General features: G+C 47.9%; 1 long non-coding RNA gene across 1 annotated transcript in view; it reads left to right on the top strand.

Moving 5' to 3' along the window:
* Positions 1-12076, top strand: part of LOC142817257 (uncharacterized) — a 111698-nt gene extending 99622 nt beyond the window's left edge. Inside the window, exons 2-3 of the long non-coding RNA XR_012895135.1 lie at positions 11462-11627; positions 11774-12076. This is a non-coding gene — a long non-coding RNA (uncharacterized LOC142817257). The remainder of the gene's footprint in view (positions 1-11461; positions 11628-11773) is intronic.
* Positions 12077-12617: the final 541 nt, after the last annotated feature.

Genomic DNA, 12617 nt, shown 5'->3' with positions numbered 1-12617 from the left:
CTGTCCGCTGTGAGAGCGTTTGCATTCCAGGGAACGATTCTGTTCCCCGGTTAGCTGAGCGTGCAGTCGAGTGATTTCAGCTATCTTCAACGTGGCATAGAAACTGAACGATTCGCGGTGGCTTAAACTTTGGTAACTTGAAGAGAACTGCTGCGCTTCACGTATGGCACATAATGTCACGCATGCCATGGCAATATGGCGGTCGCCAGTGGTGGGTGGGGTAAATTTATAGCTGGTGACTTTAAAGGCTTAACTTTAAATTGAAATAATCTTGTACAATGCATTTTTATATATGCATACGCATATATAGTAGACTACTTCCATTTTTCACTGAACGTCACAAATTGTTTGGTAACCGTGTCGTGGCCCTGAGAAGAAAGCCATAAATGAAATGAACTGCGAAGCGCACACGCACGCACACCTGCAAACACGCACGCACGCGTGCACACACGTTTACTTATAATTACAAAACATGTATCTATCGCCCGCTGCTCGTTCGACTGCATTTTCGATGGAGGTGAAAACGCTGTAGGCCCGTGTGTTCATATTTGGGTGCGTGCGCGTTAAAGAACTCCAGGCGGTCAAAATTTGCAGAACCCTCTACTAAGGCGTCTCTCATATTCACATAGTTGTTTCGGGACGTTAAACCCCACTTATCAATTGATCAATCAACCCGTTGCTTGTTTTTTATTTCGGAACGAAATCGTAAGCTTAGAAAGTCACATTCTCCGCCCCGCAATTTGGGTCCACATTAAACTATACATTCTGCGTCGATACCCGATTTGGAGAAGAACGGTAAAGATAAGGCATGTAGGTACTTGTGCGGACAAAAGGCGAAATGTCGGGCGAAGACAAGGAACAGAGCGCGACGCAGCAGAATGGGCGGCGCCGCGGCAAGCCATCTTGAGGAGCGCGGAATCGATTCTGTTGTCGTGGTAACAGCGGCGGCCGCCTTTTGAGGCTCGTCTCTCCACTTGATGCCTGCGCCGATCGGAAAGCCTCGCTCGATCTGCGTCAAAATGAGAGGCGTTTAACGCCGTTCCTTTATACGTGTCATATGTCACCACGTTATAACTGGCGTAACGGAGAACTTGGAGGAAATGAAAATTTCGCTCTCATTGTCCACGTCGCTCAACCTGCCTTCATCTTGTTCGATCTTTAGGTTAACTTACAATGATCAAACTATAGTTTGGGGCTGGATTAGACTAGAGCCTATAAATTAACGTCCTTTTTCATACACAGGGGTGGCCATGTTTGTAATGATTTCCTTTTCTTTTCCCGATACATGTATAGGCTGCCAACCGCCCTCAGCACTGACTACCCCAGTACTGAGCGGTTGACCACTACTGGCCAACTCATTACTGGTCGTACGGGCTCACTCACCCTTGTGACCAGCTCAGTACAATACTCTGTACTGGGGTGGTTGGCCAGCACAAGCCAACTTGGCTTTGGATTATTTATTTATTTATTTATTTATTTATTTATTTATTTATTTATTTATTTACCTTAAAGGCCCACTACAGAGGTAGTTACATGAGTGTATGGACAAACGATATACAGTTAATAAGACAATGAATCTATGACATTTCTAAATTTATCTGCAGCGAAATGATGGGTGACACTAAAGGGAAGACCGTTCCAGTCCCTAGCTGCCTCGTGAAAAAAAGGAATGATGGCTTGTACGGGCTGACTCACTCTAGTGGCTAACTCAGTACAGTAATGGCTAACCTTGGTACTGGGTGGATGGCCAGTACTGGCTAACTCTGCACTGGTCATCTACACTCACTATTCACACTCTTACTGGGATGACAATCGCAACCAATAGGAAGACGGAATTTGCTTTCTGACGCCCGGCTGACGTCACCCAATACTTAGTTACGCTGTTAACTACCACGCTTCGGGCGTAATCAAGCATTACAGAGACAATAGATTGCACTTATGGTTCAGCCTTAGGCACCACTCCACTCTACTACAAAATGCGTATGCTTTCTCTTAACTATAAGGCGCTTGTCAGAAGGACAGGACGTACCTTCCACCAAACGCAAGATGGGGAAAACGAAGAAGATGAAATTAGCGCGTCTCAAAGTGGCCGTTGACATTGATGCAAAACAGGGCCATTCGCGAGTGCTTCAAGAACCAACCGCGCTCTTTGATGGCGATCTGAAAGAAGCCATTACTTAAGAGGCACCGTTCGCAGCGCGCTGCAAAAAAAAAAAAAAGAGGTAAAACAATCAAACTGCCCCCTTGAAGACGATCGTAGCGCCCGATCGGAATGCCACGCGGTTTTCTCTCCGTTGCAGGCCGCGACGCTCGTTACACCACCAGCGCATATATATGCCTGCTTTGGTGACTTCACCGACTTCAACTTGCTCGAGCGCTCCTCTTTCGATTCCCCAAGGAGGGGGGGGGAGGATGGGGGGAAGGGGCGTCGAACCGTTTTTATATGTACACAAAGCAGCGCGCTGGATCGCTAGCACCGGCACAGTTGAGCAGCGGCGAGGTTATAGTCTGGCAACTAGCAGAGCGACCGCGCTCGTCGCATAACCTATGAGAGATCGCAGGCCGGATTGCGGACCGCTGAGCCGCTCCGATCGCCAGTGCCGATGGCAGTGCGGCGTGCATCAGCAGCAGCAACAAACGATTCTTCGCACAGACGCAGCCGAAGCCCCGCGAGTCGTTATATACGTCGATCGCGTCCAAACGAGCCGCCAATGGATGCTAGTCACGACCGCGCGGGGCGCTGCGGGCGTTGCATGTGCGGCGGGCGGCTTTTGCGGGTCGTCTCGCTTCCTCAAACGCGTTGAATTTATAATGTCGGCCATTGGGAACTGCTTCGGGCAGGGATCGTTAATTCCGCCTCGAAGCGGCCGGTCGCGCCTGTGTAACCCCGTTCGACAGGCGTTGACAGAGGCGCGCGCCCAGTGTGGCTGTGCATAATGCAGGGAACGATGGACTTCGACGATGGAACAGTCGGTGCATGCCAAGAGCTATAGTGTTTTGTAGGGCCCGATCGTTGCACCGAAGGTCCTAACTAGTCGAGCCGGTTTTGAATTCGCGGGAACGAAACAAACATAACATTGCGGGAACGACCCGATCTTACTCCGATGTTAATTGGCACGCGCCGGCACCATTGGGAAACGATATGGGATCTGTCTTTCTCTTTCTTCTCTCTCTCTCCCTCCCTTAGCATCACGAGAGTTCGCGAAGTTGTCCGGTGTGACGTCATGTGTGGTTAGTGCTAGACAGAATATTTTCCAAGGCATGAACACTCTCAGAGGCCTCTGGGTAGCCGTGAACGTATTTTTGTCGCAAGAATCACTTAAATTCACGCTTATCAAGCGCTTAGATAATGGGAAATGGTTTCACCACCAATAAGAAAGCAATGTTTCATTTCATTGCTATTATTATTGACATTGTTTTGTGTTAAGCCATAAGAAGCACCATGCAACCTGTGCCTTGATCCACGTAAAGAGTGTGCATACAGGATCCTGTGTGAGCTAGACCATCTTTTCTCGAGCATTTTTTTTTTTGCAGATGTAATTTATCTCTGTATCAATTACATTTCAAAGAAGGTAATTTTTATCGCAACTCGTTATTTGCTTTGTTAATGTGTACAACTCTGGCGTGAGCTAAAGATGCAGCGAGCACGTGCATGGAATGCAGCGACTGGCCGCATAGTGGACGAGGTAATGCACCACTACAAAACGACAGCAGAGAACGTATACAACCACAATTAACTATGTGGTGATGGTGCCTCTGAACAACGTCAACTAAGTCTTGACTTTAATGTAAACAGTAAATTCAGCCTGGTGATGACATGTCGTTTTGGTCACGTCTTAATTGGGTGAACTGTCTCTGTCGAACGGCAGCAGGCGGTAAATAAAGCAGTCGTTCATTCGAGCTCGACGAAAATTTCTGCTTTGCTACAGCACTGGCAGTAATTCGGCATGCTTCGCTGCGTGATAACAGAGACGAAGCGGAAGACATAAAAGTCATTCGTTTAATTATTTACGACAAATATATACCACTGCTTCCGAAGAAGCATTGAGTGAGGGATGTGCAGATAAATAAGTAGTGGACAAAAAGGAAATTCAGGAAATAACAATAGAAACATAAACTATAAACAGGTCATCAATGGGTCTGACCAGTTGCGTATCGGGCACTAGCACGAACACATACAAATGCCGCACGATTCGCCATCAATGCAGCTTCGGTCCCACCAACAACAGCATATTACAGACCTGTACTGGTAGGAAGGCTCCATACAGCGTATTCCGATAATACTATCAGGTTTCGACGCGTGTTGCGATAGGTGTGTACTGGTGTGCATGCACCGACAGGCTCCCATACTGCCGTAGGTCCCAACAAGTTGTGACAGGTTCCACAAGTTCTGAACAGGCTTAAATCCGTTCGAGCAGCATTCTTTACCACGCCGAAGAATGCTGAACACACAACCCTTCGAACTGAATATGTCACCAAGAAAAGTATAAAAAAAAAGCTGAGGGGTTCACATAGTCTTATCCCTATTATTTAATGGTCTCCAACTCGCCTCCTTTAGCGGGCCGCAGTCACCCAACTTAGTTCCGCGCATGGGCCAGGACAATTAAGAAGGTTTAAGATGGAGATTCAACAAAATTTCATCTGACTTTGCCCTTTGAAAGAATTTCCTATGTTTCGTATAAAGCAGGTTCCTGATGTGGATTTCACTTTACATTTCGAGACACACATCTATATACCAATATTTAGAATGAATGAAATCTGGACGCCGATTCTAATATAAAGTTTTCTTCCAAGGTCACGTTTTAACACTGTCACAGCATACCCCTCCGCGGTGGTCTAGTGGCTAAGGTACTCGGCTGCTGACCCGCAGGTCACGGGTTCAAATCCCGGCTGCGGCGGCAGCATTTCCGATGGAGGCGGAAATGTTGTAGGCCCGTGCGCTCAGATTTGGGTGCACGTTAAAGAACCCCAGGTGGTCGAAATTTCCGGAGCCCTCCACTACGGCGTCTCTCATAATCATATGGTGGTTTTGGGATGTTAAACCCCACATATGAATCAATCGAAACTTTCACAGCATGGGGTGCCACGAGAAAGAAAATGACTGAGAACAGTCACGAATGAGTTACTCGCCAACACATTTATTGAGGAAATAAAGAAAGAAATATATGTGGGACGAATACAGTCATGTGCAAAGTGGGCCACTAGCTATAGAGGTCTGCGTGTTTGAGACCTAAAGTCCTGCTCTAAACCATCCTTTTCACGAGCTCGGAAACAGTGGGACACTTTGCCACTTAGGTGAGACGTTATGTGAGCATATACTTATCGTTGTCTACACAACTTAAATATTCTGAATCAATACTGCGATTCGGCCAAGTTGGAACATATTCATCTTGAATTATTTGCGCAGGCTCGCGGGGACACAGATGAGCCGGACAAACTCCTGGAATCTTCGTTCTAAAAAATAAAATAAAAAATAAACCAGTTGTTAGATTGCGCCAGTTTGTATCTCTTCTGTGTATTCGTGTGCTTGCGCAAATATTTCAAGAAAGTTAGACATTCTGTTCGGCCTTAAGATAGCTACTAGCCCACGTTGCTTTCTCACCTTGTGCTCTGTCCTTTAAGAGCAAATTGCCATTTCCCACCAGAGACACCAGCTTCCTCAGCGCGACGAATGAATACCAACCTCGCACCGCTTCTATACAACCATTTCGAGCTCCCGTGTTTTCTCAGGTACCTCCCTCCCACCCACCCCCCCCCTCAAAAAGAAAGAATAAAAACATTCCGCGCATACATATAATATCATCATCATCATCATCATCATCATCATCATCAGCCTGACTACGTCCACTGCAGGACAAAGGCCTCTCCCATGTTCCGCCAGTTAACCCGGTCCTGTGCTTGCTGCTGCCAATTTATACCCGCAAACTTCTTAATCTCATCTGCCCACCTAACCTTCTGTCTCCCCCTAACCAGCTTGCCTTCTCAGGGAATCCAGTTAGTTACCCTTAATGACCAGCGGTTATCCTGTCCACGCGCTACATGCCCGGCCTATGTCCATTTCCTCTTCTTTATTTCAACTATAATATCCTTAACCCCCGTTTGTCCCCTAATCCACTCTGCTCTCTTCTTGTCTCTTAAGGTTACACCTACCATTTTTCTTTCCATTGCTCGCTGCGTCGTCCTCAATTTAAGCTGAACCCTCTCTGTATGTCTCCAGGTTTCTGCTCCGTAGCTAAGTACCGGCAAGATACAGCTGTTATATACCTTCCTCTTGAGGGATAGTGGCAATCTACCTGTCATAATTTGAGAGTGCTTGCCAAATGTGCTCCATCCCCATTTTTATTCTTCTAGTTACTTCAACCTCGTGGTTCGGCTCCGCATTTATTACCTGCCCTAAGTAGACATAGTATTTTACAACTTGAAGTGCACTATTACCTATCTCGAAGCGCTGCTCTTTTCCGAGGTTGTTGTAAATTACTTTCGACATATCATATATGTCGCACCGAACATCGCCGCTGGTTCCGATTCAACCGTACTGAGCTAAAACCCGAACGACACTGACAAATACAACAAGTAAACACAAGCCAGTGGCGAGAACTTTTCCTACATTCGAGGCCGAACCGAGTGTATAAACAGCGGCCTGCATCATGTATCTCTCTCTCTCTCAGCTCACGGGGGGGGGGGAGGGGGTAAACACTCGCGACGTACAATGCAGTCATAGCGGCGCGGGCAAACCGAAGCGAGCGCACGCGACGAGCAGAGGCACGCGCTGGCGGCGGGGGCCCGCACCGCTTCCTTTGTGGCGTCGGCGGCCGTCTGGCTGCAGAGATAAGGAGTACTCCCCAGCGACGGCGTGGGAGGCTAAAACACTCCCCCCGTTTCATACCCCCCCCCCCTTCTCTTATACTATTCCTGAGCCGCGATTCGAAGCTAAACTCCCTCCGGCATCTTCCTCTAGGCCTTCTCAACGATTCTGCATGCGGAGAGCGTGAGAGAGAGAGAGTTGAGACGCTTGAGGTTGGCGTGCGCACAAAGCCTCCGCGCGGCTCTCTCAGACGGGCTGTTTTCTCCGGAGCTCCTGGCGATTGTAAGCACGAGTGCGAGCGAAGAAACGCGGCGCATTTATGTATATGCGTACGTAGGTGGCGGTAAACTGCTGAGGAGCGCTGGAGATGCGTAGCGCACCTAGTTTTCCCCGGCTTAAGGGGAGGTTAGTTAAATTGAGCCGGCAGTTGCTGCAGCAACGTCGTGGTGAAAACCGTATTGTAGCTATATAGCTGGGTGATTCGAAGTTTTGAAGCGTCTGCTGTTGTTTCTGGGGCAGCTATAGAGCGGGGGTCCTTCGTTTTGAAGTTAGGATCCGTGACGCGGTTGAGTGGCAGGGGAATATAATGACGTGGGCCTCAATTTTAGGATGTGCGTTGAGGCATTCGTAGTATGTGATTTCAGCGACGCTGTTAATATCGCCATCCCCAATAGACCCCTTTCCTTAATGCGCAAGTGCGCTTCTCTGCACGGCGTATTTGCCCAACCAGTGGCGGCACTTTTCGACCTTCAAGTGAACACGAGGTATCGGGGTTCGTATGTTAAGCGTGTTTGCAACAAGAGTGCTGAGCATTCGTTTTTCACGTAAAACGCGAAAAAACTGCGTGGCAAGCGGTTTCCAGTAATTGACTAGCCGCCATTAGAAGGAAAAACTGCATAGCAGGAAAGCCAGTTTTCCAGTTATGAAAATGATCTGTGGTGCACCGAAAAAAGAAACCTCGGCCACACGGTCTCTCGTCTCTGGTCTTTCGTGTCCCCCACCTCATCCTTGGAGAAACGGAAGAAATGAGTAACTCCTTCAGCGCTGTAACGAACTCCGGTCGAAAGATGCACGGACTCAGTAATGTGTCACATACGTCTCCAATGGCCTTACGGCTTTTATTTACACGTGTACCGTTTACGTAGACGATTATATTGCCCATCCCTCCACCGACATCCCTTTTTGAAAAAGTCGGCATCGACTTGCTCGGACCCCTTCCTAAGACCCCATCGGGCCACCGATATGTTATAGTGTGCGTGGATTATTTAACGCGTTATACGGAAACGGATGCACTGACATCGGCCACAGCAGCCGCTGTTTCTTCTTTTCTGTTACAACGGGTCATACTGCGTCACGGTGCTCCACGGGTTGTCATCAGTGACCGTGGACGACAATTTATGGCCGATGTGGTTGAAGATTCCTCTTATCGCCACTCCACCCCTTACCATCCGCAAACTAACGGTCTCACTGAGAGAACAAATTGAACTCTCACGAATATGCTATCGATGTACGTTGATGCTGATCACAGGAACTGGGACGCCGTCTTACCGTTTGTTACTTACGCGTATAACACCGCCAAGCATGAAGTGACTGGACATTCGCCCTTCTTTCTGCTCAGTTACGCACGAACTCCACAGAGTTTTCTGAACACTCTATTACCTTTCTCGCATCAGGAAGATCTGTCCATCGCTCAGACGTTGTGTCGCGCTAAAGAAGCACGTCAACTAGCGCGCCTTCAAACATTGTCTTCGCAAGAACACAGCAAGAGTCGCTACGATGCCAAGCATATCCCCGTAGAGTTTTCTCCTTGTGACTACGTGTGGCTGTGGACTCCTGTTCGCAGAAAAGGATTGTACCGGAAGTTTCTAGCAAACTATTCCGGCCCATTCGTGATAGCCAATCGTCTCAGTGACATGAATTACGTTGTCTCCCGAGTCACAGCCAATAACCGGCGTTTGCGCACTACGCAAATTGTTCACGTAGCCCGCCTCAAACAGTACCATCATAGGCCTATTTGAGTCGCTCGGCGAGCTTCGTCTGCCGCCGGGGGAAATGAAACGAAGATGCGCGAGCCAACGGGGCGCGGAATAAGAAGAAGAGTAGTGGAGCGGCGCCTGGACTGTGTGGTTGGGTGGAAGCGTTCTAGGCCTGTCTCAGAAGTACGCTGCTATTTCACAACGCCATTTCACCTCATCTGTAAATAAACACAGTCACTCGTAACAGTTTGGTGGAAGGTGCCGGGTACATCGATCTGGACGACCCAGCTCTACCGATTTTGCGACGGAGCAGACGCTTGGCAGGCTTGCCACCACAGCTACGAGACATGGAGGACGCGGGAGCAGGCCATAACAACCTCGTTGCTGATGAGCAACACGCTCATCCGCCAGAACAAGATCACTGCGGCATGCCGAAACGTCAGCCGAGGACCTTTTCGGGGCAGCTGGACGACGATAGTGACGACTGGCTCAAGCATGCATTACCAAAGAGTTAGCCGCAGCAACCGCTGTATACTATAGCACTGCTAAGCAGCTCGAGAACGTGCTGTTTTTTCTCGTCGGCACCGCGTCTCTTTGGTTCGACAACCATGAGAGTGCATTGACCACATGGGGCATTTTCGTGGACGAGCTGAAGAGGTGTTTTGGTGACTCAACAGCTAAGGTCAAGCAGGCGGAGCAAACGCTTTCACGCAGAGCTCAGTTACCTGGCGAAACATGCACCGCCTACATCGAGGCCGCCTTGAAGCTTTGCGGAATCGTGAGTGCGACCATGTGTGACGAAGATAAGGTAGGTCATCTCCTCAAGGGAATCGCGGAAGACGTGTACAATTTCCTTATCACTAAGGAAGATTTACACACACCTTCCGACCTAAAGAGACACTGCCGAGCGTTTGAAGCGCTAAAAAGGAGGAGAGTTCTACCGAAATTTGGACGTCTTGAGAATGTGCCCACGATTGCAAGTGCCAACCTTCTATCGCAGGACGAGATCTATTCTCTTATAAGACGAGTGGTTAAGGAAGAACTTGCTCAACTGCAAGCTGTGGACACCGCCGGTGTCTGCCATCAGTGTGCATTCGACCAACGGCCCCGCGGACCACTGGTACCTCGGATGCGACAGAGCTACTTTGAGCCTCGCCCGAATTACACCGATCGGTTCGAACGGAGGAGTGAACGACCACTCGAAAACCAGGAACGCAGGCAAGCTGCGTCACAGCGATTCACTCCTCGACCACCATCGCCCGGCTTTTATCAACCAACGAGGTTTACTTAGCCGGGGACGACTAGACGCGACACCCGTACTTGCTACAACTGCGGGCTACCTGGACACATCGCTAGGTACTGCTACCGTCGCCAGCAGCGAGCTTCACGATTCAACGTGTACACGCCCTATGTACCTGCTGGCGAGTCTCGACCACTTCAGGGCTCTTTGCAACAGCAACACGCAGCACGTGCTGACTCGCCTTGCTCCGACCGCAGCGTTACCCAGCACCTCCACCAAACTGTTACGAGTGACTGTGTTTATTTACAGATGAGGTGAAATGGCGTTGTGAAATAGCAGCGTACTTCTGAGACAGGCCTAGAACTCTTCCACCCAACCACACAGTCCAGGCGCCGCTCCACTACTCTTCTTCTTCTTCCGCGCCCCGTTGGCTCGCGCATCTTCGATTCAATATAAAACGCCGGTGATTATATAGCGCTGTCACCATGTGCGTTTCCCCACGCGTGCGTCAATATGCTAGAGGAGTGTTGCTATTGATTACACACATACCCAACAATCTGCACAACATATCCAACAACGATAAAAAAGAAGGGACGAAATGTGTCGTGCTTGATAATCACATAGTATCGTAGAATAAGCCCAAATCATCAATTCGTATTACAACTTCGTCCAAATTACTACCTGAACACAGATTCGTTGCCGAGCCGTATAGCTGGTTCATTTAAATTTGGCAATATTATATAAAGTGCGAAGGGAAAAAATGATGATCGACGGAGAATTCCAGTGAAGACCAGCCCCATAGCTTCCCAGCGATCTTATATCGAAGTGCCGCGTCTTCGCTTTTCTACATAATAGGGGTGCACGAATAGCGAAAATTTGAATCGTATGCGATTCTAATGTGAATGTGCGTTTAATACTATTCGAAAACCATTTTCAAGACAGGCGTATACAATTATATCACTTTTTCTTTCAAACAACTATCCACACACTATACAATCGGACATTACTGCTAAATTTAATGAACAAAATGCCACAATTATGTAAGCTGAGGCGAGCTCGTGTGTATTTAGGGGTTCGTTTTTTTAAACACAATATTAATGAAAACTCTCTGCTAGTTCTCATTAAATAAAGCCTTCGGGGTGTTTTTTCAAGTGTAGGGTGAATGTAGCCATTGCTTCAGTACTCCAGGTGGTAATTTGTCACCAGCTTTTAAATAACACTAAGACCCAATAATCGTGTAGCATTTTATGAAAAATCATGAATTTCATAATAATGATAGGGGGTTGAGGACATACTGAATTCGCTGACACTGGAGTTAACGCAAAAATTCCTTCATACGGAGATCAGTATACAGATATTCGATATCCCTTTAAAAGCTTGACCTGCGTGCATCTTGGTAATTCACTAATTAAAGCTACGAAAATGGTCTCTCGTTTTCAGGACCAGGATTAGGGGACGTGTGAACGTGGCGCCATCTATCGACGCCGACAGCCGTGGCCTGCCATAACTGAGTGGGAAATAAGCGAAAATATATATCTGGCGAAAAGAGCAACTTACCGAAAATGACTCCAGATTATGTCCAGCACAGCCACACTGGATCATTCAGGTACAATTACAATGTCGCATGGCAAACCACGTAGCTTCCCACAGTGCTTGACATTTTACAATGGGATCTCATGTATTTCCAATGGGTATATAGTGTTCAGGTCTACTGGGAGTGAGTGAGTGAACAACTTTATTCACTTCCTGCAGGTTACCGGGCTGGGTTTCCACCTAGGAGCTGGTTGAGAGACCATGTCTCTCAGCAGCTTCTTTGGCCTGCTGGATCGCCCAGAGTTGATAATCTAGTCCTGAGCTGAGCAGCGCGGTCGCCAACGCTCCCGAAGGTCCTCATTGGAGGCCGCGTCTCTCGTTTTGCCAATTAGTGCTGGACACTCCCAGAGAATATGCGCTAGTGTGGCCCTATTACTACAATACTTGCACGAATTGGTCATATACAAGTCGGGGTGAATGTATTTCATAATTACGGGATTAGTGTAGGTGCCTGTTTGTAACTGCCGCCATTAAAATGACTGGGAAGCCACACGCATTGTAGTGCGACGCTGTTATTTTTACCAAAATGTTCGTGTGGGTGTCTGCTGCATATAACCGGAACTCGTTTTCTGTAACTAGCTTTTTTCGTGGGACACGTTTTTTTTTTAGACTATTTCTTATTCAGTTATGGCAGGACGCCGTTGCTGCCACCAAAAGATGACGCCACGTACAAATGACCTTAAATCCTGGGAATGTCCAACGTCTTTTTCTATCGGTATTTTTTTCATCGGTGGAGATTTTCGGAAAGTATTCAAAAAATATTCGGTATGGTTGAATACGTGCTATTTGATATAAGTAGCGAATCAAATATATTCGTTATTCGAAATTTTCCTATATTCGCGCGCTCCTAGTACGGATATATGATAGCGAAAGAAAATGTTTCGTTCACACAAAGCGGGTGTTGAGGTTCTGGAGCTGAATTCGCAAACCTATTTCGTACGTGCACTTTGCTATTGGCTATAACTGGTGGCCTTCGTGCGACAATATGTCAAGCATCAATTGT

This window comes from Rhipicephalus microplus, chromosome 5, assembly GCF_043290135.1.
Source record: "Rhipicephalus microplus isolate Deutch F79 chromosome 5, USDA_Rmic, whole genome shotgun sequence".
Lineage (NCBI taxonomy): Eukaryota > Metazoa > Arthropoda > Arachnida > Ixodida > Ixodidae > Rhipicephalus > Rhipicephalus microplus.
The sequence above is the reverse complement of the archived record's forward strand: the minus strand, read 5'-3'. Positions and strand labels throughout refer to the sequence as shown.